Below are 26786 nucleotides of genomic sequence, written 5' to 3' on the forward strand. Positions count from 1 at the left end.
ACAATGATGACCTTCTCCAATAATTAGTGCCGTTACCTAACAAAGAGCTTTTATAAGATTAATTTCGCCTGCATTTTCCTTGCATGGGACAACTCAAGGAAAACTTACATGAGCCTTAGGCACCAGCACAGCCTGAGCAAGCCATCTAAGAATCTAAGGGAAAAGCCACCATATGTAAGAAAATAGGAGAAACACATACCTGTGTCCCCAAACATCATTCAATCTTAACTAGATGTTAGTGCAAGACTAGGGAACATCATTGTATGAGAATCTATTTCTAAACCTTTCCCAGGAGGTTCCCTGAACACAGCAAGCGAATGTATGAGCTGATCCCTCCCAGGTACTTTATTTTTTTTAACGTGTATTTATTTTGAAGGGGGAGGGGTAGAAAGAGAAGGAGAGAGACTCCCAAGCAGGCATGGAGCTCGACATGGGGCTTGAACCCATAACCCTGGGATCACGACCTGAGCCGAAACCAAGAGTTGGATACTTAACTGACTGATCCACCCAGGCACTCCACATGATTGATTTGTAGTTTATTTATGTATTTATTTTTAAATTTTTAATGTTTATTTGAGAGAGAGAGAGACAGAGACAGAATGTGAGCAGGGTAGGGGCAGAGAGAGAGGGAGACACAATCTGAAGCAGGCTCTAGGCCCTGAGCTGTCAGCACAGAGCCCGACGTGGGGCTCGAACTCACAAGCTGTGAGATCATGACCTGAGCTGAAGTTGGACTCCTAACTGACTGAGCCACCCAGGTGCCCCAGATCTGTAGTTTAAACATACAGGTTTTTTTATAGGTCAATTACACATTAGTAGAGTGGTGGTAAGCATCTGAGCTCTGGTTTTTTATTTCTATAAAGGTAAAAAGTGTATGACTTCAAAAAGGAAAATGCTAGATTTTCCCTCCAATTTAGGTATATAATTGGGCAGATACATATATTGTCCTTCCCTTGAAGTGTGCCATAGGGAATCGAACCCTCACTGTAGTGCTGAGAGTTCAGTGAAGACTATTGCAAAAAAGAGTTGTAGGATGTGTCGTATGGAAGCATTGAGTCACTAAATTCTACACCTGAAACTAACGTTACACTGTGTGTTAACTAACTGGAATTTAAATAAAATCTTAAAAAGAAAGAGTGAAAAGATGAAAAGGTTCTGAGGGTCTGATATAAACCATGGCGACTATAATTAATAATAGTGAATTATATACTTGACATTTGGTAACAGAGTAGATCTTAAGCATTCACACACACACACACACACACACACACACACAGCAACTATGTGGAGTGATAGATGTATAGTTGACTTGATTGTGAAAATCATTTCACCGTATATACGTATATCAAATCATCATATGTACACTTTAAAAATACTACAATTTTGTCAATTATACCTCAACAAAGCCAGGTTGAGGGGGAAGACTTAGAAGAAAAGGAACTTTGGGGTGCCTGGGTAGCTCAGTGGGTTAAGTGTCCAACTTCAGCTCAGGTCATGATCTCATGGTTTATGAGTTCGAGCCCCACTTCAGGCTCTGTGCTGACAGCTCAGAGCCTGGATCCTGCTTCGAATTCTGTGTCTCCCTCTCTCTCTGCCTCTCCCCCACTCACGCTTTGTCTCTCTCTCTCCTTCAAAAATAAATAAACATTAAAAAAAATTTTAAAAGAGAAAAAGGAATTTTAAAAATCATATTGAGGAGGCTTTTGTGCTCTGGTCTCTTTATCCCAAGAAAAATAATCACCATAAATGTTTGATCAAAACAATACGTTACTAGTCTTTTACATTTGAGAAGCTGCCTATGATATGGGTAATGGCTGTAATGTTTAGCCAGACTTATCTCCATGAAAAGAGAATGAGAAATCCTTTATTGATTAGAAGCTCGATTGGTTAGAGATGATACCAACGATGGCCCGTGATGTAAACCTGTCTCTCACCTGTACTCAAGCCTCTACTGAATTGTAGCTAAACCCTTCAGTCTGTGTTGGTTTAATATGACTGTAATTGGCAGGGGTGGCTGTGACCTAATAGGTCACATGGAACATGCACCTAATATGGTTAAGTTATGATAAGCACAGGTGTTTCAGGGGTGAAATCTTATTACAGCATCACGGCCTATGCTGACTGATACAATAGTAGTCAACAAAGGAGGATCCAAAGAAGGTTTTGGCCTTATCTCGTTTTATTCTTCCAGTTTCCATCTCCATGACTGCAGGTAGCAGAAGCATATTCTCACATCGGTACTTCCGTCTCAGGTGTTATAGTATAACAATGTGTCCTTCCTCTCAAGATTTTGGTAGAAGGAAGGCTGATGCAACAAGCCTTGATAAGGACTTTCGGAAGCCGATTTCAGGAAAGATAATGCAGAAACCTGTGAATAAGCCAAAACACCATTCAGAATAGTTTCACCTAAATCCTCCGAGTTTTATTCCAGTCCTCTTCCTTAAGGTATACCCTGGACTCCAAAGGCTACCCCATGTTACTCTGAGCTGCTGTGGTTTAATACATATTCCCCAGGGAGGGCACAGTAGAGGTCAAGGTCAGTCACCACCGACACTGCCAAGTTACCCAGTGTCAGGATGTGTGTGAACGTTTTTCAGCTTATTTCCCTACATCCGTAAGGTTTGTAGGAGGTAACGGAAAAAGAAAATCGACTGATATCCAGGATGACACAAATTAGGGAGAGATAGGAGATCGTTGCCTTCCTTTTCTGTCTTTAATGTGGAAAAAGCAGCCTGGATATTTCTGGGAACCCTAAATATTTACGAAGGCCTAGAAAATTAATCTGCGCCTGTTATATATATATATATATATATATATATATATATACATATATATATGTATATATGTGTGTGTGTGTGTGTATGATTTTTATGTCTGTCTATATATACATGTGTAAAGATTTCATGAGAGAATATATATAAGATTTTCTATATGTATGAGGGATGATCATTGTGTTTTCCAAAAATGTATTTGCTACTTTTTTTAAAGACACTTGTATGAGGTTAAAGCTACATTTTCTCTTATTTCCTTAAAAAAAAATCATTTGCATTTATCTGAGCAAATGGCTACTGATTTGTGACTTTAATTTTAAGGCTGTTTTCATCTCAGTATGGCCAGATTCTAAGACCTGGCCAAGTGGATGTAAGAAAAATTATTGTGAACCACTCTTGACTGGCACACTTAAAATACAGTGTGTGTGCTTCTTTTTTTCTTTTCCTGCTGGCTAGAATGCACGTACAAGGGATGGAACTGAGAGAGCGCTCATGGATACAGACCTGAAATTCACCACTAAAGAGAACAAGGCTGGGGGCGCCTGGGTGGCTCAGTCGGTTGGGCGTCCGACTTCAGCTCAGGTCATGATCTCACGGTCCGAGCATTCCAGCCCCACGTCCGGCTCTGTGCTGACAGCTCAGAGCCTGGAGCCTGCTTCGGATTCTGTGTCTCCTTCTCTCTCTGCCCCTCCCCACTCACACTCTGTCTTTCTCTCTCTCAAAAATAAGTAAACATTAAAAAAAAAAATTAAAAAAAAAAAGAGAACAAGGCTGTTCTACCATTCCTGATGGTTTAAAGATATTTTCTTTTCACAAGCTCAAAGGCCTACCTTGCAAAAACTTGGAACTATTTGGCATCTGAAACAATCCCCAGATCCCCTGCACCATCAGAACGTGGGGTGCAAAAATCAAGCAACCCCCAAAGAGGGCAAACTAATAATAATAAAGGGCTATTTAATAAATGAGAAGAGGAGAAAGCCAGATCCTTGTTTGGGCTTCTCAACTCCTGCCTAAGCAAATCATAATTCCTATAGATGGGTAACATTAAGGTTATCAATGACTTGTTTTTCAAAGTGGGGATTTGTGTGATTTTTAATCCTCCTAATCAGCTATTATTTTTGGCTCTGAGTGGAAGCAAGGGCAGATAACAAGACTTCTATTCAGTAGCTTCTTAAGTAACAAGTAAGCAGTTCCAGAATTATAGGGGAAAATGGCAAATCACTCAGAAATCCTGTACTTTGAGCCAATTATAACAAATGCATGAGACTTTGGGTTTTCCACCTTGATGATTCTCCAAAGTGAATGGGTGGTGCATTCACTTTGGGGGAGGGAAGCTGAACAGGGCGTTCGGGTGGTCAGCGAACAGAGCGTGATAGGAAATTGTTTGTCTACCAGTTTTCAGTATTATCTGCATCCTCAAATAGCACAACTCGGAGGTTTAAACTACACAAACAACTGCCCAGCCTGTGGCTAAATTATGCAACAGCTTTTGCAATTCGGTGTGGCCATATGGCAAAGATCCGGCTGACGAAGGAAGGCATCAGAGCAGCAACTTCTATAGGGAAAGAGAAGCCACACAACGAAGAAGCTAAAGCTATACCTCCAGATGTGGTCCGCTGACTTCTGAGCTGTTACAGGAAAGGAGAATAAAATTACAACTTTCAGGTACTTTGGAGGTAGTCTGAGTTTCTACAGCACAATACCACCACAGTATAAGTTACCCCTTCGTGGGGTGATGTTCCTAATTATGCTTTGAATTATTCAAGCGGAGGACTTATTTTTGTATCTTTTCCATGCCACATGGTGCAGCCCACCAGTAGATGTTCTGTGTATGATACATACATGAATCAATGAACCAATAAGCTAACAAAAAAATGGAATTACCCAGTGTCAACATGGTTGAAAGTTTCTGATTGTCCTAGGCATTAATCAGTGTGCTGGAAAGTTAGCATATAAAAAGTGGTTCTCATGGGGCTCCTGGGTGTCTCAGTCGGTTAAGTGTCCAGCTTTTGATCGTGGCTTAGGTTCATGGGTTCATGGGTTCTCACGGTTCATGGGTTCCGAGCCCCAAGTTGAGCTCTGCACTGACAGTGTGGAGCCTGCTTGGGATTCTCTCTCTCCCTACCCCGCTCTCTTTCTCTCGAAATAAATAAGTAAACTCTTTTAAAAAATTAAAAGGGGTACCTCAGTGGCTCAGTTGGTTAAGCGACCGACTTTGGCTCAGGTCATGATCTCATGGCTGGTGAGTTTGAGCCCCGTGTCGGGCTCTGTGCTGACAGCTCAGAGCTTGGAGGTCTACTTCCGATTCTGAGCCTCTGCCTCTCTCTGCCCCCCCACCCCCGACCGCTCACAATCTGTCTTTCTCTCTCTCTTTCTAAAGATAATTAAACATTAAAAAAATGAAAAAAAGAAACAAGTGTTCTCAGAAATTCTACACCACCCGTTTTGTCTTTGTTTCTCTCAAAAATTATGCAAATAATCATAGCCCACATCACTAAATAAAACAATCAGCTGCACCCTCGTTCTCTCAAGGATTGCTACTTACCCAGTCAATTCTCTTGCCATCCACGTTGTAGGTGAGCATGGACAGAGCAAGTGTAATTAAAAATTGCAGACAGTTCAGGATCATCAGTATAACCACAAGACCCTGTTAAAGAGAATAAAATTCCGTTGCATTGGATTTTCCTTCCATGGCCCTATGAAAACCCATATCCCAGAGCTTCACCTCAGGCCCATTGTGGGGAGCACCTTAGCATTATATAAAATGGTGATACCACGTTGCATCAGAATTAAAAAATATATGTGGTGCTTTTGACAAACTGGATTTCAGAAGAAAAAAAGTCACTGTTCCTATGAATTTTAACACAACAGTGACTGCATTAAAAAAATAGTCTTGGTTACTTTCCTTTCCACAGTGATCACTTTATGTTGTTAATATTATAATATTGTTCATTCTCAAATAGCAGAAAAGATGCAGTGTCTATAGAAGCAAGTCTTTTCAATGGATTTGGGGATTCAAGGAGAAACGGATCCAATCCCCCTCCTGAACCTGGTCTCCTAACCCAAACCAGAAGTCTCCTAGAGGTTAAAGTTTCTTTTATAGTAATTCATCTGAAAGATGGTTGAAATTGTCTACAAGGCCAAGTTGGTACTGGTTCTCATAAATGATGTCAGTCCCTTTTAGCAGATGTGTGGTAATAGGTAATTGTGATGTTTAAAAAAATTTTTTTTAATGTTTATTTATTTCAGAAAGAGAGAGAGACAGAGAGCAAGCAGGGGAGGGGCAGACAGAGGGAGACACAGAATCCGAAGCAGGTTCCAGGCTCTGAGCTGTCAGCACACAGCCCGATGTGGGGCTTGAACCCACAAACTATGAGATCATGACCTGGGCTGAAGTTGGACACTTAACCAACTGAGCCACCCAGGTGCCCAGTAATTGTGATCTTAACCTGTGTTTTCTTAATGACTAGTGGCATCTTTCCAGGTGCTTATTTGCTGTCTGTGTATCTTTTTTTTGAAGTGCCTACTCTACCTTTTTCCCATTTTTTTCAACTTTTATATGGAAATAATGATGGGAAGTTACAGGCAGTTGCTAAGAGAGCACAAGGTGGTCCCATTTACCCTTATCCACTGTCTCCCTATGGTTATATCATATGTGTCTATGGTGCAATATCAAAACAGGACATTAACTTCGGAATAATGTGTGTGTGATTCCGTGAGATTTCATGATGTGCATAGATTTGTGTAACCACCACCACAGTTAAGACAGTATTATTCCATCTCCACAGAGATATCCCTCATGCTGCTCTCCTATAGCCACACATACTTCCTTTCCTTCCACCATCGCTAACCCCTGTTAACCACTGATCTGTTCTCTGCCTCTATAATATCGTCATTCTGAGAATACTGTGTAGGTGGAATCATACACTTGGTGATATTTTGAGATTCGGTTTTTCACTCAACATGATGTTCTTTAGATCCAGAGAAGCTGTTTTGTGAATCAATCATTCACTCCTTCTATTTGCTGAGTAGTATTCTGTTGTGTGTATGTATCATAGCTGAGTCATCATTTATCTGCGGTAGGACCCTAGGTTGTTACCAGTTTTTGTGTGTGACATAAAAAGCTTCTGTGAACAACCAAGCACAGGTTTTGTGTGGAATTCAGTTTTTATTTCTCTGAGACTAATGCCCAGGAGTGAGATTGCTGGGTTGCATGTTAAGTGTATCTTTAGTGTTTTAGGAAATTGACAAACTACTTTCCTGAGGGATATTTTCCAGAGTACCATTTTACATTCTCACCAGCAATGCAGAACACATCCCGTTTCTCTGCATCCTTGACAGCATTCTGTATTGCCACTATTTTTTAAATTATGCATATTGTGTTAGGTAGGTCGTCATACCTTGTAATGCTCTTAATTTATATTTACCTAAAGGGGCGCCTGGGTGGCTCAGTCGGTTAAGCGTCCGACTTCGGCTCAGGTCGTGATCTCACAGTTCATGAGTTTGAGCCCCACATCGGGCTCTGTGCTGACAGCTCAGAGCCTGGAGCCTGCTTCGATCCTGTGTCTCCCTCTCTCTCTGCCACCTCCCCCCCCCCCCAAACCCGACTTGCACTCTGTCTCTCTCTCTCTCAAAAAGAAATGAGCATTAAAAAACTAAAAAGAAAAATACTTTCTTTCAATCATTGGTTTTGAGAAATTTCACTATGATGTGCCCTGATACAGTTGTTTTTTGTTTTCTTATGCTTTATTCATCTTCTTAGATTCTGTGAGTATACAAGTATTACCAAATTTTGGGAAAGATTCACCCAATTGATTCAAATATTTTTTTTCTGTCCTACATTCGCTTTCTGTGGGGACTCCAGTTACATGTCTCTTTAATAACTTGAAGTTATTTTGTTGGTCACTGATGCTCTTTTAATATTTTCACGTGTACTTTGTGCCTCTGTTTTTTACTTTGGATGGTTTTTAGTATTATTTCCTCAAGTTCGTTAGTATTTTATTTTCCTGAATGTTTAATTCTGTCATTAATCCTATCGGCCAGTTTTTCTTCTTAAACATGGTAGTTTTCTTCTCTAGAAGTTTGATGTGGGACTTTAAAACATGTATCTTCTATGTCTGCACGTAACTTGAAAGGATGGAACGCAGAATAAAGTAACTCTTAAGGTCATTGTCTGCTACTTCTAACATCTGTGTCTTTTCTGCGACTGTTTCAATTGATTCACCTTGTTATGGAACATATTATTTTGCTTCTTTGTATGTCTGGTCATTTTTTATTATGTGTGAGACATTGTGATGTTATCTTGTCAGTTACAAGATATTTTTACAGGCTGGCAGATGGAAACAGACTCCATACCTGGCCTTAGGTGAATGTTGGGTACTGTTCCCTCTAATCATTTGGGGTGATCCTTCCTCTGCCCTCAGGTATTTTTTCATGCACATGCACTGATAAGTACTGTAATTAATATTTAAAGGGACCTAGGTATAGATCTGGAATTATCTGTTTGCAGATCTCTCTTCTCAAGTGTGCTGTCCCACAAACTCGAGATGCCTTGGTTTCTCCTGACTCTCAGCTCCCTGCTCTCCTCAAATCAGAGAGTTTTCCTGGTTTTACCTGGATTCTAATTGTATACAGAATGCATATTTACTGTAGAAAATTTGTAGGAACATTAAAATATAAAGCAGACAATAGAAATCACCCCAATCACGGACCAAGAAGTAAATAACGTTGGTACATTTGTTTGCAACTTTTCGTGAAGGTATCAGATTGGCATAAAGGAATTTTGGGTTCCCTGCCCTTGTTCGTATTGAATGCAAATATTTTGTCTCTTGTTAAAACGATATCGGACTTACCTAGAAATTATGGATCCATTCAAATGAAGGAACCTTTTTTAGACTTGTGCCTATAATCTCTTATCTCCTGATCCTGGGCCTCATACGTAGGCAGGCTTTTCAGCATTCAGAAGAAAAATACTTACAGTTACAACTGATGTGACACCAAGACATAAATCTTCCATGTCACAGTTCATGAAGGTGATTTTTACTAAGTTTTGTGAAAGAATAAGAATTCCGATACTCGAAACAACTGTGCTGAGAGTGTTAGCTCTCAGATTTCCTCTCAGCTGCAATACAGAAAAAGTTCATTCACCGAAAATATTCAGGACCCTTAACTTCTGATTTCTTACAGGCCTCCATAAACCTTTCCCAGGAGAGATATTCACAAATAATTCTTAATACCTCTTCTGGGTACTAATTAACTGTGTCGCAGTTAAATTAAATGGAAACCCACAATTGAGCAAAGGAAAGCTGGAGGCAGCTGACAGCTGAATAAAATATGCCACAGGAAAAAGCATCAGTTGTGAGCTTTTATTCTTTCCCTTCCCTGATATGGATGAGCCCAAATAAATGTCTACTCTGTTCAAGCCTAAAGGGATTCATTTCTCTATATCAACATTACTCATGGCCATAAAGTCTATGTCAAATTTTACTCATGGAGATTTGTGTTCTGAAAACCCAAGGGAATAGATCTTATCTAAACCTGAGGAGGCTTCTGATTATATCCAGACCCAGAGTGATCAGATGAATTCATGGAAAGAAAAGACATTTGTACTTGTCCTCAAATGTACTGAAAAACAAGGAACTTCTGGCTTATTGGGCCTTCTATAGGATATCAGAGTGTTGCAAGGCCACACACTATCTATAAATGAAATATGAATTAACTGATACATTACCAGAGCTTTGGTTTGCTTCTTTGCAGACACAACTGTCATAGATCCAGAAATGATAAACTGCTCATGAGAGAGAAACGAGCTTATTAGCACTTCTTCCTGCACATTAACTGGCCATGTCTAAAGGGTCAATTACCCTTAGTGTGTATTTTCTTTTCCTATGAAAATCCCTTCAAAACTTTGAGTAGGGCAGATTATTGAACTGCATACAGTGTGTGACTAAATTTTCATGGCTGCCTTCACGTCTTTATGAAAATAATTGACAATCCTTATCTAAAGGTGAAAATCCTTATCTAAAGCAGAGGGGATGAAATCAAAGGAATCTAGTGAATGTTTCCATGGAAGGTAGAGAAAAATTTAAAAAGAGAGCTAAATTTATCTTGAGTTTCAGAGAAGGGACTAAGTGCACTCATATCCCATGATTCTCATCTCAGTAGCTTTGGCCAGGAAAAAAGACAAGTTCAAAGGAGTAGTTGTTCACTACATGACCATTATTATGACACTTCAATATTCTATGCATATTTGAAGAGAACTCTGTTGTGGGTGAACCAGGAATTATCTAATAACCCAACCCAATACAGTCTCTTAAAGGAAATGAGCAGGATTTTACTGTATGGCTGTATGCTACCTAGAATTTAATGAATAATCACCAACACATAGACCTTAAGGCTCCTATGACAATAGAAAGTCTACAATGGCTGAGATTAAATATTGAACCTTAGATCGGCAAGTTTGAAAACTCTGCAACCTTTGCAGGCGGCCAGTGCGCAATTTGATGGATGACTGAATGAAGAGTTAATTGGCTATCAGTTATTTTAGGTATAAGTCAGATGTACTCACAGGTAAAGCTGCCCATATTGGGAAGCCTATCTGAAATGAGAAGAAACTGGTGTTGGGTGTTGCGTAATGGAGAACTGAAATTCCAATTATCCCATAGACGATGAATTTCACACTAATCATAATCTGAGCCACCTGGATAAAAGACAGAATAGAATAAAATACAGACGTTGGTGAACATTCCAAGAGAGAAGATTTCTCTGTTCAAACACAGAGGCCACCCGTGGATTGGACCATCAGACGTCACTAAGAAGAGCTCCTAAGTAGAGCTGGGTACCGTGGTACCTGCTCCCTGTACTGGCAACAGCTAAAATCACATCACTGTGACAGCTTGCCTGTCTCTTGCCTGGAGTCACCCCTACAGGCATACACCCTGGTGTCCTTCAAGGCCTCCTCCATGGGATTCCCAGCACTCTACTATCTCCCAAGCTACCCAACCCCTCCCACCCCCCACCCAAGATTAAACAAAAACCTTCTAGTTTCTCTTCACTAAAACTTGCACCTGGCTGAGGCTCACCTACCCCCAGGAGTTTGAGATGTTCCTTCAGGAATCTCTGCAGCTTGTTTGGTGTGTGTCCTGAGGTGTCAGGTGTTACAGCCTTCCCTAACCGGACACCGTGGTTTTGATTTGAGGAAACATCCACAGCTATCCCACTGGAAGCCACAATTTCTCTCATTCTGTGAAGAAACCAGCCGTTAACAGCATCAGATTCACTATTCACTGCTCACTAGGCACAGTACTCTGTGCTCTTCTGTGAGAAGTATTAGTAGGAAAGTAGACACTCGTGTTTCTGTTTCTGTAGACTTTACAGCTCATAAAGGAGTCTTAGGCCAAGTCATGTTTGTCTACGATTGTAGATCCCAATACCGTGCCCACAGCAGGCCCTTCATAGCAAAAGTAGGAAAAAGAAAAAGAAAATGATGGAGGCTTACAAAAGTCACTTAACAGGTGTCTGGGAAATTTTCTAGGTTATAGAAATATGTCACTCTGTGTCTGGGTTTCAACACGAGTTCTATGTGGATTAGGTGGCAAGATGGCCCAGGAAGAACTGTTCCATGTTGTAGCATGGGCATTGCTTCCTTCTTTTTTTTTTTTATGACCATGGAATATCCCATTGTAAGAATATATTACATTTTGTCTATCTGTCCATCAGTCGATGGGCATTTTGGTTGCTTCCACTTTTTGGCTATTATGAAAAATCCTGCTGTAAACAACGATGTGCAAAGTTTTGTGTGTACTTATGTTTTTAATTCTCTCGGGTGTAGACGTGGCGTAGAACGGCTGTGTCATCGGATAATTCTGTGTTTCACCATTTGAGGAACTCTCAAACTGTTTTCCGGGGTGGATCCACCATTTTCCATTCCTACCAGTAGTGTGTGACAGTCCCAGTTTCTCCACATCCTTGCCGACACTGGTTATTGACTGACCTTTTGGTTATAACCATTCTAGTGAATATGAACTGGGACCACATTGTGGCTTTGATTTGCATTTCCCTATAACTAATGATTTTGAGCATCTTTTCGTGTGTTAATGGCATTTGCATATCTTCTTTGGAGAAATGTCTATTCCAATCCTTTGTACATTTAAAAATTGTGTCATTTGTCTTAGTATTGAGTTAAAAGAGTTCCTTATTTTTTTTCCATACAAGTCCCTTATCTCACCTATGATTTGCAAATACTTTTTTTCTCATTCCGTGGGTGACTTTTCACTCTCTTGATGGTCTCCTCTGAAGACCAGCATTACTTGTGATGAAGTCCACTTGATCTGTTTCTCTTCTGTGTCTCATATATTTTCAGTCTCATCTCTAAGAATCCATTGTTAAACCCAAGGTCGTGAAGATCGAGACCTTCTAGAGAAAAAAATCTCTCAGATTTTTTTCTAAGAGTCTTTTCTAAGAGTCTAATTTTAGCTTCTAAATTTAGATTTTAATCCATTTTGGGTTAATTTGTGTTTACGGTATAAGCTAAGGGTCCGACTTCATCATTTCGTACATGGATATCCAACAACATTATTTGTTGGAAAGACCTTCTTCCCATATTGAATGGTTTGGGAACTCTTGTCACAGATCAGTTGAGTATAAACAGACAGATGAACTTATTTCCTGACTCTCAATTTTATTCTATTGATCTGTATATCTATCCTTATGCTGGTACCACCCTGTCCTAATTATTATTGCTTTGTATTGTTGCTCTGAAACTGAAAGTGTGAGTCATCCACTTTGTTCTTTTACAAAAACATTTTGCTATTCTGGGTCCCTTGCAATTCCATATGAATTTTAGAATCAGTGTATCAAGTTTTTACAAAGTAGCCGGCTGGGATTGTAAGAGAGAGAATACTGAATCTCTATAGGTCACTTGGTGCCTATTGCCATTGTAAGAGCATTAAATATTCTAATCCATAAGATTTCTTTTCATTTAACTACACCTTATTTATTTGAATAATGTTTCTGTAGCGTTGAATTTTATGCTTCTTGTACGAAACGCATTCCTAAGTATTTTATTCTTTGGATGTTTGTAAATAGCGTTGTCTTACTAATTTCATTTTCAGCTTGTTCATTGCAAGTGTATAGAATTACAGGGATGTTTGTATATTGATTTTGTATTCTGTACCTTCCTGAGCTAGTTTATTGGTTCTAATGGATTTTGAGTGGAGTCCTTCGGATATCCTACCTACACAGCGATGTTATGTGCCAATAGAGACAGTTTCGCTTCTTCCTTTCTCATTTGAATGCTTCTTATTTTATTTCATTTTCTAATTGCTTAGCTAGAACTTCCAGCATAATGTTGACAACAGGAGTGGTGGCAACAGGCAACCTCGTCTTATCCCTACTCTTGGCAAGAAAGCTTCCAATCTTTCACTGTTAAGTATTGTGTTAGCTGCGGGATTTTCATAGATGCCTTTATTGGGTTAAGAAAGCTCCCTTTTATTCCTAGTTGTTGAGTGTTTTTATAACGAAAGGGTATGAAATCTTGTCAAATGCTTTTTCTGCATCTATTGAGATAATCATGTGAAGTTTTTCTTTTTGATGGTGCACTTTTCTAGGTGACGGTGCAGTACATTAATTGATTTTCAGACTTTAAATCTACCTCACATTCCTGGGATACATCCCACGTAGTCATGGTATATCATTCTTCTACGAAAAAAACTTTTTTAAAGTTTATTTATTTCTGAGAGACAGAGAGAGTGCAAGCAGGGAAGGGGGCAGAGAGAGAGGGAGACACAGAATCTGAAGCAGGCTCCAGGCTCTGAGCCATCAGCACAGAGCCCCCCACATGGGGCTAAAGTCATGAAATCATGACCTGAGCCAAAGTCAGATGCTCAACCGACTGAACCACCCAGGCGACCTTATCATTCTTTTATATATTTCAGGATTCAGTTTGCTAGTGATTTGTTGAGGATTTTTGCATCTAGATACCTAAGAGATATTAGTCTGTAGCTTTCCTTTATGGTAATATAGTTTCTTGTCTGGCTATCAGGGGAAGACGGGGCATATAGAATGAATTTGTAGGTGTTCCCTCCTCTTCTACTTTTTTGGAAGAGTTTATGAAAATTTGGTAGTAACTTTTCTTTAAATGCTTGGTAGAATTCACCCATGAGGCCATCTGGGCCTGGGATTTTTCTCTGTGGGCAATTACTTTTATTAAGAAGCCAATCAGTGTCTTTACTCTTTAGGGGCACTCAGATTGCTTTTTCTTGAGTCTTTTCAGTAGTTTGTGTCTTTTAGAAATTCATCCATTTAAGCTAAGAAATCTAATTCATTTACATATAATTGCTTATAGTATACGGTTATAATCCTTATTTCTGTAGGATCGGTAGCAATGTTCCCTCTTTCCTTTCTAATTTTTAAGACTTCTATCTGTTTTTCTCGTTCAATGTGGCTAAAGATATGTCAATTTTGCTGGTATTTTCAAAGAGCCAGCTTTTAGTTTCATTGCTTTTTTTGTATTTATTTTTGTTCTGTATTTCATTAATTTCTGCTCTGATATTTCTGCTTGCTTCAAAACAAATTTTTTTAATGTTTATTTTATTTTTGAGAGAAAGAGCATGAGCAGGGGAGGGGCAGAGAGAGAGGGACACACAGAATCCAAAGCAGGCTCCAGGCTTTGAGCTGTCAGCACAGAGCCCGACGCGGGGCTCGAACCCACGAACCGTGAGATGATGACCTGAGCTGAAGTCAGACACTTAACTGACTGAGCCACCTGGGTGTCCCCTGCTTGCTTTAAGTGTAGTATTATTATTATTTTTTAATCTCCAGTGTCTTAAGGTGAAGTATTAGGTTATTGATTTTGAGATAGTTCCTCTTTTTAAAAAAAATTTTTTTTTAATGTTTATGTATTCTTGAGACAGAGAGAGAGAGAGACAGAGCATGAGCAGGGGAGGGGCAGAGAGAGAGAGAGAGAGAGAGAGACACAGAATCCAAAGCAGGCTCCAGGCTCTGAGCTGTCAGCACAGAGCCCGATGTAAGGCTTGAATCACAAACCCCGAGATGACGACCTGAGCCCAAGTCACACGCTGAAACCACAGAGCCACCCAGGCACCCCAAGATTGTTCCTTTTTTTTAAATAGGTATTTTCAGGTACCAATTTCCCTCTGAACACTGCTTTAGCTGCATTTTGTAAGTATATGTCATTTATCATGAATGCATTTCCTAATCTCCCTTTTGCTTTCTCCCTGACCCCCTGCTTTTTAGGAGTGTGCTACTTAGTGTGTGTGTGTGTGTGTGTGTGTGTGTATGTGTGTGAGTTTCTCGAATTCCTTTCTATTACTAACCATTAACTTCATTCCTGTGTGGTCAGAAAACATACTCTGTATTATTTCTATCCTTGTAAATATATTGAGGTTTGCTTTATGGCCTAGTTGATAGTCTATTATGGAGACTAATCTGTGTTCACTAGAGAAGAAAGCCTTTCTGTTGTTGGATGGAATGTTCTCCATAAGTCTATCAAGTCTGGTTGGTGTATAGCTTGTTCAAGCCTCCTATATCAGTGTTGACCTTTTGCCTGTTTGATCCATTATTGGATTGAAGCATTGATTGTGATTATTGAGTTATCTCTTTCTCCCTCAACGTCTGGTTTTGCTACCGGTAACACCATAACTTGGTGTTCCGTTGTTAGCTGCATATATGTTTGTAATTGTGTCTTCCTGGTGAAACTGACTCCTTTAGCATTAGAAAAAGCCTCTCTTTATCTATGCTAATGTGTTTCTGCTTCTTTGCATGTCTTGTAATTTTTTGCTAGAGAATGGACATTTTAGGTAATATACTGTAGCATTTCTGGGAATTGTACCCCTCCTTGGCTTGCTATTTTTATTTCTTTGTTTACGTTTATATTCCCTGGCAGGACTATTTTAGTAAGCTTATTTCTCCCCATGCAGTATGAAGCCTCTGATGTTTCTCTCCAGGGAACAGAGCCGTGAGTGTGCCCGCAGTCACCCTGGGATGACCTTGGTTTTCTTAGAGCTTGCTTTGAATGTTTCTTTCCCTGCCCTCAAGCAGTGATTAATCTCCACTAATTGTAGGCTGACTGCTCTACTCTTTTCAACAGTGCCCTTTCAGTGCATTTTGAATGACTCCACAAAGGTATGCAATCAAAATCAAGCTCCCTTAAAATCTTTTTAATGTTTATTTATTTTTGACAGAGAGAGAGAGAGAGAGAGAGAGAGAGAGCATGAGTGGGGGAGAGGCAGAGAGAGAGGCAGACACAGAATCCAAAGCAGGCTCCAGGCTCCGAGCTGTCAGCACAGAGCCCGATGCGGGACTCGAACTCACAAACTGTGAGATCATGACCTGAGTCAAAGTTGGATGTTTAACTGACTGAGCCACCCAGGTGACCACCCCCCCACCCCCACCACACACACACATCAAGCTCTTTAAAGAGGTAGTTCTAGATGCTCTACATCACTCATCATCAGGGAAATACAAATCAAAACCACAATGAGATACCACCTCACACCCGTCAGAATGCCTAAATTAACAGCTCAGGAAACTACAGGTATTGGCCAGGATGCGGAGAGAGGGGAATGTTTTCGCACTGTTGGTGGGAATGCAAACTGGTGCAGCCACTCTGGAGAACAGTATGGAGGTTTCTCAGAAAAATGAAAATAGAACTACCCTATGACCCAAAGGATACAAAAATGCTGATTTGAGGGGGCATATGCACCCCAATGTTTATAAGCAGCACTATCAACAATATTATGGAAGTGTTATGTCATGGAAAGAACCCAAATGTCTATTGACTGACAAATGGGTAAAGAAGATGTGAGATATATATATATATATATATATATATATATATGGGAATATTACTCGTTGATCAAAGACAATGAAATCTTGCCATTTGCAACAACGTGGATGGAACTAGAGTGTATTATGCTAAGCCAAATCAGTCAGATAGAGATAAATACCATATGATTTCACTTATATGTGGAATTTAAGAAATGAAACAGATGAACATAGGAAAAGGGAAGGAAAAATAAAAACAGAGAGGGAGGCAAACCTTAAGAGGCTCTTAAAGACAGAGAACAAACTGAGGGTTGCTGGAGGGGAGGTGGGTGAAGGGATGGGCTAAATGGGTGATGGGCATTAAGGAAGGCACTTGTCGGGATGGACATTGGGTGTTATAGGTAAGTGATGAATCACTAAATTCTACTCCTGAAACCATTATTACACTACAGGTTAACTAAATTTAAAAATAAGAAAGAGGGGCGCCTGGGTGGCGCAGTCGGTTAAGCGTCCGACTTCAGCCAGGTCACGATCTCGTGGTCCGGGAGTTCGAGCCCCGCGTCAGGCTCTGGGCTGATGGCTCAGAGCCTGGAGCCTGTTTCCGATTCTGTGTCTCCCTCTCTCTCTGCCCCTCCCCCGTTCATGCTCTGTCTCTCTCTGTCCCAAAATAAATAAACGTTGAAAAAAAAAAAAAATTTTAATAAAAAAAAAAAAAAAATAAGAAAGAAAAGAGTTCCAAGTCAGTAATTGACACTTGTTCCGGCCCCAGGCAGGCCTTATTCCATTTTCCCCTGTGAAGCTTGCCAGTGTATAATTTAGCGTATATCTCCAGTTAATCTACTGATGTGTTTTCAATTGCTTTTCATTACCATCTACACTGTTTTTGAGAGAACCTTTAGGCTTCACCTTCACACTCTGTTTCAAATGAAGTTGTTTCCTCTACTAGGTATTTATCCAAGGGATACAGGGGTGCTGTTTCAAAGGGGCACATGCACCCCCATGTTTATAGCAGCACTGTCGACAATAGCCAAAGTATGGAAAGAGCCCAAATGTCCATCGACGGATGAATGGATAAAGACGTGGGATATCTATACAATGGAGTATTACTCGGCAATCAAAAAGAATGAAATCTTGCCGTTTGCAACTACGTGGATGGAACTAGAGGGTATGATGCTAACCGAAATTAGTCAGAGAAAGACAAAGATCATCTGACTTCACTCATATGAGGAATTTAAGAGACAAAACAGATGAACATGAGGGAAGGGAAGCAAAAAGAATATGAAAACAGGGAGGGGGACAAGACACAAGAGACTCTTAAATATACAGAACAAAGAGAGGATTACTGGAGGGGTGGTGGGAGGGGGGAGGGGCTAAATGGGTCAGGGGCACTAAGGAATCTACTTCTGAAATCATCGTTGCACCACATGCTAAGTTGGATGTAAGTTAAACAATAAATTAATTAAAAAAAATGAAAATAGAAAAAAAAACGAAGTTGCTTCCTTTGGGGAGTGATTTGGAGACCTCTGTTCCATGGTCTACTACTCCCTACCCCCAGGCAAAAACAAACAAAAGTAAATCATAGCTCTAGTGCTGGGGTATAGGAATAATGACATACTTCTCTATGAATGACACCACTACTTTAGGAGCCACGTACTCAGTGGGGTAGGGTAACAGACCCAGGTCCCCTCAGCTTGCCTCTCACAGTATGGAACCCAACTCATGCGCTGGAGTGGGGCAGTCAGGACCCAGTATTCTCAGCCATGCTGTGCCCAAGGAAGAGCCTTCATCCTCAAGCAGGGGGTTGAGAAGAAAAGAAGGAGCCTCACGTCACAGGTACACTCACCTGGAGCTTAGCCTCACAACAGGTAGTGGGGGGCAGGCTGCCAAATGTCGCGGTCCTGCCCCCGGTCAGGAAGATGGCCATCTGAGTGGGAGCTGGGAGGGTCACAGAGGGAGCGAGTCTAGATTCAAATACCACAGATTCTTGCTTTCTGTCCTTGTGTTTTCGTTGATTTGTCTTCAGTAAATAGTATTCACTTGCTCTCTGACCATTTGTAGACACATTAAATGCTTCTTAAGAATTTTTACCAGTTTGCCTGAGGAGAGCTCTGTAAACCTCCTCACACTTCCTGCTGGAAGGAGAACCCCTAAACCACTTTTTAAGTACGATTTTACCTCGTTTATGTGTTTTATTGGTCTTGTGTTTATAACGTGGCAATGTTTGTGAAACACTACCAACGTGCCACCCAGCGTCCCTATCTTGTCCATTCTGTACCCCACAGTAATTAAACTAATATTAAAGGATTCAGAGGCTAGTTTTGCCCCCTCTTTCCCCTGCGTGGGAAAGGATGCTCACATGATCCAAACACGAATTCTCCTCGATTTGAAGTCCAAAAATATGTTACTAGAGGCATCCCACCGTCTTCTGTACACAATTGTGCAAAGCCTATTTCCTACTTGATGAAAGAAAAACTTTCCCCTAATCACCTTTATTACAAACAACACTCCTGCACGGGTCCCCTGGGAAACACAACCAGAGGAAAGCTTATTTACCATAAAGGCAATTCCCTCAGGAAAGCGTGAGGATACAGGGAAGGGAGGCAGGACAGCAGGGAGACAAAATACCACGTAGCCCCTCTCAGAGCTGCCATTTTCCTGGGGAAGCAGACGCCTTGCACCAGAGCCCCACCCCTGCCCGGGCTCTGTTTGTCTCCAGAGTCAGGTCCTGTCTCCACATCCCGGAATTTACCCAAGAAGCCCCTCAGGTGCCCTTCAGAATCGTGAAGAAGAGTGAAGAGCGGTGCATACCTGGTGTGTTCCAGAACACAGATGTGGGGGCCTGGCGTCTCCTGAGGTGTTGGCTTCTCTTCCGTGTCTGGCACAGACTGAGTCATCACGTGGGGGCTCAGATCTCCACTCTGATCTCTGTGAGGCTCCTCGTTGGCTGTGCTCCCACACCCAGTACTCTCCAGATAAGTGGCTGTGATGTGCTGATACTTCTCAAAGTTCACTGCTCAGAATTAGGAGCATTCTAGCCTGTTCCTTTACTTGCCACCCCTCAGATTCCATGTTCTTCCAGTCTGCTGACTAAAACTTTGTTCATTGCCCCGTCATCAATAAGTTAAAATGAGTCCCTCATCGGCAGCCTCAGCCTCGAGTCCATGCCTCATCTGGAGCATCTCCTCAGACACACCTTTGAAGGAACATGGTACCAGGGAGCATTGCCAGTAGTTGTCAGGCTGGTACCACGTCTCCTTTCTCTTGTTCAGAAGGAACTGACAGAAATAAATGTGGGCAGATGGGATTTTAGAAACTTGGTGAAACAGGTTTTGTGCTGAGAACTTTAGGAACATCATCTCCTCAAATCCCTCCAGGAAGACACTGAAGGGCAGTTGACTCTTGAACAGGTTTGAACCATGGGGGTCCAGTTGTACACAGATTTTATTTTTATTTTTTTTATTATTTTTAAAAATATAATTTATTGTCAAATTGGCTTGTGTACAACACCCAGTGCTCATCCCAACAAGTGCCCTCCTCAGTGCCCATCACTCATTTTTCCCTCTCCCATAACTCCCCATCAACCCTCAGTTTGTTCTCTATTTAAGAGTCTCTTATGGTTTGCCTCTCTCCCTCTCTGTTTGTAACTATTTTTTTCTCCTTCTCTTCCCCCACAGTCTTCTGTTAAGTTTCTCAAGATCCACATATAAGTGAAAACATATGATATCTGTCCTTCTCTGACTTATTTCACTTGGCATAATACCTTCCAGTTCCATCCATGTTGTTGCAAATGGCATGATTTCATTCTTTCTCATTGCCAAGTAGTATTCCATCATATATATAAACCACATCTTCTTTATCCATTTGTCAGTTGATGGACATTTAGGCTCTTTCCACAATTTGGCTATTGTTGAAAGTGCTCCTATAAACATTGGGGTACATGTGGCCCTATGCATCAGCCCTCCTGTATCCCTTGGATAAATTCCTATAGTGCTATTGCTGGGTCATAGGGTAGGTCTATTTTTAATTTTTTGAGGAACCTCCACACTGTTTTCCAGAGTGGCTGCACCAGTTTGCATTCCCACCAACAGTGCACGGGGGTTCCCGTTTCTCCACATCCTCACCAGCACACAGATTTGGTTTTTTTTTTTGTTTTTTTTTTTTTCTTCAACGTTTTTATTTTATTTTTGGGACAGAGAGAGGCAGAGCATGAACGGGGGAGGGGCAGAGAGAGAGGGAGACACAGAATCGGAAACAGGCTCCAGGCTCTGAGCCATCAGCCCAGAGCCCGACGCGGGGCTCGAACTCACGGACCGCGAGATCGTGACCTGGCTGAAGTCGGACGCTTAACCGACTGCGCCACCCAGGCGCCCCACAGATTTGTTTTTTTGCAAATACAGTACAGTACTAAAAATTCATTTTCTGTTCTTTATGACTTTCTGAACATTTTCTTCTCTTGAGCTGACTTTACTGTAAGAATACCAGATATAATACAAATAAGATACAAAATATGTGGTAACTGTTTATGTTATCAGTAGGGCTTCTGGTCAACTGTAGGCTATTAGTAGTTAAATTTGGGGGGAATCAAAAGTTATACTTGGATTTTTTACTGTGTGGGGGGTCGATGCCCCTAACTTCTGTGTGGTCCAAGGGTCAACTATATTATTTTCCTTATTCTTGAGAGTGCTGGCAAGAGAAAAGTGGTTTCCCTTTTCAGAGCACAGAGTTACTAATGATTGGTCTTTGGGCTCAACTCAATCAGTTTCTATGATCTTTTTTTATTTTTTAAAACTAACCATGAGTTACATCTTCTCTTCCTTCCTTCCTTCCTCCCTTCCTTCCTTCCTTCTTTCTCTCCTTCCTTCCTTCTTTCTCTCCTTCCTTCCTTCTTTCTCTCCTTCCTTCCACCCATCATTCTCTCCTCCTCCTTCTTTTCTCCACCCCCTCTCATTTTTTGCATGCATAGGAATTTTTAGTTTAAAACTGGACATCATAGTTTTCTGTATTCTGTATTCTGTGCTGTTCTCAAGACTGCTGGCTTCTGGTGGTAGATAACAACACAATGATAAGGATTCAAATGTTGGACACCATCTTTTCTGTAATATGCAGAAGCTTATATTTATTCTCTCCATTTCCCCCTGGCTACTGTAAGGGTCTTTTCTCCATACTCCAGTGGTCAACCAACCACTTGGAAAGGGAGTATAAATTCAGCTAAAGCTGCATGAAGCTTGAAAAATTCACCCAATAGAAGAATCCTTAATATAACAATCCTTACCAGAAGCAGTTCTGCCTTTCAATGATAGGCACCCTTTCAATATTGCCTTAGATCTTCTGACAACATGTCTATTTTTGAAGGAATACTCATCAGGTATAGTACCCTCAGCACTTCATAAATTCCCATTTTTTTTCCTTGCCTAGTGTGTATTTTCTAACGTGAAATTTGTTACCATCCATCTCTTTGTTTGTACACATTTTCCCCCCTCTGGCAACTCTAGAGATGTTCTGATTTTTGGCTTTCAAAAAATTAATTAGCATATGCCTTAATGTGGTCATCTTTTCATTTATCTTCCTTAGGATATCTTGCATTGAGTCATTGGGCCCCCAATTTCCACCAAATTTACAAAGTTTTCTGCCATAGTTTTTTCAGTGTTTTTCTGTTCTTTGCCCTCATTCTTCTTCTTTTTAAAGAAATTTTTTAATGTTTATTTATTTACTAATTTATTTATTTATTTATTTAATATGAAATTTATTGTCAGATTGGTTTCCATACAACACCCAGTGCTCATCCCAACAGGTGCCCTCCTCAATGCCCATCACCCACCCCTCCCTCCCTCCCTCCCTCCCTCCCACCCCCATCAACCCTCAGTTTGTTCTCAGTTTTTTTTTTTAATTTTTTTAACGTTTTTTATTTTTTTTAATTTTTTTTTTAACGTTTATTTATTTTTGAGACAGAGAGACAGAGCGTGAACAGGGGAGGGGCAGAGAGAGAGGGAGACACAGAATCTGAAACAGGCTCCAGGCTCTGAGCTGTCAGCACAGAGCCTGATGCGGGGCTCGAACTCACAGACCGTGAGATCATGACCTGAGCCGAAGTTGGACGCTTAACCGACTGAGCCACCCAGGCGCCCCAAATTTTTTTAACGTTTTTTAAATTTATTTTTGAGACAGAGAGAGACAGAGCATGAATGGGGGAGGGGCAGAGAGAGAGGGAGACACAGAATCAGAAGCAGGCTCCAGGCTCTGAGCCATCAGCCCAGAGCCTGACGCGGGGCTCGAACTCACGGACCGCGAGATTGTGACCTGGCTGAAGTCGGGCGCTTAACCGACTGCGCCACCCAGGCGCCCCGTGTTCTCAGTTTTTAAGAGTCTCTCATGGTTTGGCTCCCTCCCTCTCTAACCTTTCTTTTTTTTTTCCTTCCCCTCCCCCATGGTCTTCTGTTAAGTTTCTCAGGATCCACATGACAGTGAAAACATATGGTATCTGTCTTTCTCTGTATGACTTATTTCACTTAGCATAATACCCTCCAGTTCCATCCACATTGCTACAAAAGGCCATATTTCATTCTTTCTCATTGCCAAGTAGTATTCCATTGTGCATATAAACCACAATTTCTTTCTCCATTCATCAGTTGATGGACATTTAGGCTCTTTCCATAATTTGGCTATTGTTGAAAGTGCTGCTAGAAACATTGGGGTACAAGTGCCCCTATGCATCAGCACTCCTGTATCCCTTGGGAAAATTCCTAGCAGTGCTATTTCTGAGTAATAGGGTAGATCTATTTTTAATTTTTTGAGGAAACTCCACACTGTTTTCCAGAGTGGCTGCACCAGTTTGCATTCCCACCAACAGTGCACGGGAGTTCCCATTTCTCCGCATCCTCGCCAGCATCTATAGTCTCCTGATTTGTTCATTTTAGCCACTCTGACCAACGTGAGGTGATATCTCAGTGTGGTTTTGATTTGTATTTCCCTGATGAGGACAGACACATAGACCAATGGAATAGAATAGAGACTCCAGAATTAGATCCACAAAAGTATGGCCAACCTATCTTTGACAAAGCAGGAAAGAATATCCAATAGAAAAAAGACAGTCTCTTTAACAAATGGTGCTGGGAGAACTGGACAGCAACATGCAGAAGGATGAAACTAGACCACTTTCTTACACCATTCACAAAAATAAACTCAAAATGGATAAAGGACCTGAATGTGAGACAGGAAACCATCAAAACCTTAGAGGAGAAAACAGGAAAAAAACCTCTCTGACTCAGCCACAGCAATTTCTTACTTGACACATCTCCAAAGGCAAGGGAATTAAAAGCAAAAATGAACTATTGGGACCTCATGAAGATAAAAAGCTTCTGCACTGCAAAGGAAACAATCAACAAAACTAAAAGGCAACCGATGGAATGGGAAAAGATATTTGCAAATGACATATTGGACAAAGGGCTAGTATCCAAAATCTATAAAGGACTCACCAAACTCCACACCTGAAAAACAATCCAGTGAAGAAATGGGCAGAAAATATGAACAGGCACTTCTCTAAAGAAGACATCCAGATGACCAACAGGCCTCATTCTGTCTTCTTACGTGACCCCATTTATACATGTGTTAAATTTCTTGGTGTTCTTCTACAAATTACTGTAGTGCTGATTATTTATTTTAAGGCATTCTCTCTCTATGCTTCAGTTTGTATATTGTCTGTTTTTATGCCATTCCGTTCACTGACCTTTTCCTCTGCTATATGTAATCTGCTCTTAACCCCATCCAGTGAAATTTGCATTTCAGAGAGTGTATGTTTTATCTCTCAAGGTTTCATTTCTTAAAAAATATATATTTCATTTCAATATGCCTTATAGTCATGCTTATGTTAATCTTTGAGGATATTTATACTATTTATAATAGCTATTTGAAGACTTGTTGCATAATTGCATTAACTCTTTCATTTATGGGTCTATTCCAGTTCACTGCTTTCCTGGCTGTAGGTCACAATTTCCATCTTAGTGTTAGGTCTGGAAAATTTGAATTTTTGTGTGGATAGTGCATATTGTGCATGCTACTTGGAGTGACTGTATTTTGTTTCTTCTTTTACGTAATGCTGGTCTTCATTGCCTTGGGCACTTCTCTTATGTACAGATCAGTTTGATATTTTCACGGTTTGTTTTTATACTTTGTCAGTATGGGTCCTAGGTAGCCTTACCCTGGCAAACTTTATCCCTTTTACTCAGGCATGAGCTTTTTGTGGTCTCTGCTGAATGTGCTGAGTGATTACCAAGGACTCTCCACACCAGCCCGAGCATCCTTCTCCATTAGGCAAACTCTGGGAATCACTGGGCTTACTGGGCTCAACTTCTCCTTTGTCCAGGTGTGTGGAGTTTTGCCCTGTACCTCGTGATTTACTGTAAAGCAGACTCAGGGACTCCTAAGCAGATTTGCAGAGTGCCTTTTCCACCTAGCCTCCTCTTCCGAACTCCCCCTGCAATTTCTAAATCACACAAGCCTCCCTGAACTAAGGTCTCTGTCTTTTCAAATCAATAAAACAACTATGCCCTCATTTGATCTTGCTTTCTTCTCTGGGAGTTGGACTATTCCTCCGGGCAGAGATCCTGAATGTAGGGCTCATCGGGTTTGTTTTCATCCCCTCAGAAACGAAATCCCTGTACTCCGTTACAGTTTCTGGAAATAATCCTTTCATAGATTGCACCCATTTTTCTATTTTTTTCTATGAGGAGAGCAGTTCAGGTCTTTACCAAGGCTGGTTGCATGTTGGTTTTATTTCTTATTTTCCAGGAATCATATACCCATTTAGTTCCCTATCTTTTTGGTCCCCTTAGTCTAGAAGAGTTTTGTATTTTCTTTGCTATGATTTTGAATGGTTTTGGAGATTCCAAGCTAGCTGTTTTATAGAATGTTTCTTAGTGTGGACTTGTCCGGTGCTTCACCATGATAGAATGAGTGTATGCATTTGGGGCGGGGATATTACAGAAGGGTGGTGGGGTTTACCTATTCCATCTTTTGGGTGGTGCGTGATTTTGATTCATCACTTTACTGATGATGCTCTGATATTTCCCTTAATGATTACTTCAATACATACCTTGATGATATTACCATGGGACAGTAAATTTTACTTATTTATTTATTTAGAACATGTGAGTGGGGGAACAGGGTAGAGGAAGAAAGAATCTCAAGCAAACTCCACCCCAAGCACAGCGCCCTACATAGGACTTGATCCCATAACTGTGAGATCATGACCTGAGTCAAGATGAAGAGTTGGACACAACCAACTGAGCCACCTAGGCGCCCCTACTTCAAAAGGTAGTATGCAACCTTTTACAAGTGGGTGCTTTCAAATGTTATGACAGCTAATCTTCTGCAGAGATTCAGATGGGGAAAACAGGTCGGTTTGGCAGGCCTACCTAAAAACAGCAAATGTTCATGCCAAATGGAATATACCTTCTGGAGCAATAGCAATTTCCCACATCTAAAAATCTTTTGGGGCTCTATGCACATAGCCACCGGCAAGAAATCTGAATTTGAGTGGGTTCTTGATCAGAAGAACCATTAAAATATTTATAGAGAGCAATCGTGTAGACATTCCTCCCCTGTCCTTATGATCCAACTGCTGGGATAATACTGGAGATATATCTGCAACCCGAACACGAGTGGGACCTTGAGAAAAAATCAAACAGGTCTACCCAGAGAAGGCATTCTGAGTTTGGGTCTCAAAAACTGCCTGAGGCAGGGTCACCTGGGTGACTTAGTAAATGAAGGGTCTGACTCTTGGTTTTGGCTCAGGTCATGATCTCACAGTTCATGGGTTCAAGCCCCACATCGGGCTTTGTGCTGACAGTGCAGAGTCTGCTTGGGATTCTCTCTCCCCTCTCTCTCTGCCCCCACCGCACTCATGCACTCTCTCCTTCTCTCTCAAAAAGAAATAAACAGTAAATTTTTTTTTTAATTTAAAAAATCTGCCCGAGGCAATTTCTTTTTGGAATCCATTTGAGAGACAGCTGGTTTGTCACTGAATTGATTACAGCTGCTTCTTCAAGCAAAAGGTAGAAATATTTGGTGATTTCGGACAGACCTTCTGGGAGGAAGCGGCACAGAAAGACTCATTCATCATGTGTGGTGGTATCCTCAAGGGCACACTGCGATCTGGTTGCTTCATAAAATAGGGAAGGGAGGAGCCCTCTGAGTACCTCCTTGTCCCACTGCTGGGATCTGAATCCTAATACT

The 26786-nt window shown here is 41.0% G+C and overlaps 1 long non-coding RNA gene across 1 annotated transcript; it reads right to left on the reverse strand.

Moving 5' to 3' along the window:
• Nucleotides 1–10339: 10339 nt before the first annotated feature.
• LOC115526441 lies at nucleotides 10340–19417 on the reverse strand. Its single transcript, XR_004344211.1, has 3 exons — nucleotides 19365–19417; nucleotides 10857–11013; nucleotides 10340–10470 (listed from the first exon to the last, which is right to left on the reverse strand). It is a non-coding gene; the product is annotated as an uncharacterized LOC115526441 (long non-coding RNA).
• Nucleotides 19418–26786: the final 7369 nt, after the last annotated feature.

This window comes from Lynx canadensis, chromosome D1 (assembly GCF_007474595.2).
Source record: "Lynx canadensis isolate LIC74 chromosome D1, mLynCan4.pri.v2, whole genome shotgun sequence".
Lineage (NCBI taxonomy): Eukaryota > Metazoa > Chordata > Mammalia > Carnivora > Felidae > Lynx > Lynx canadensis.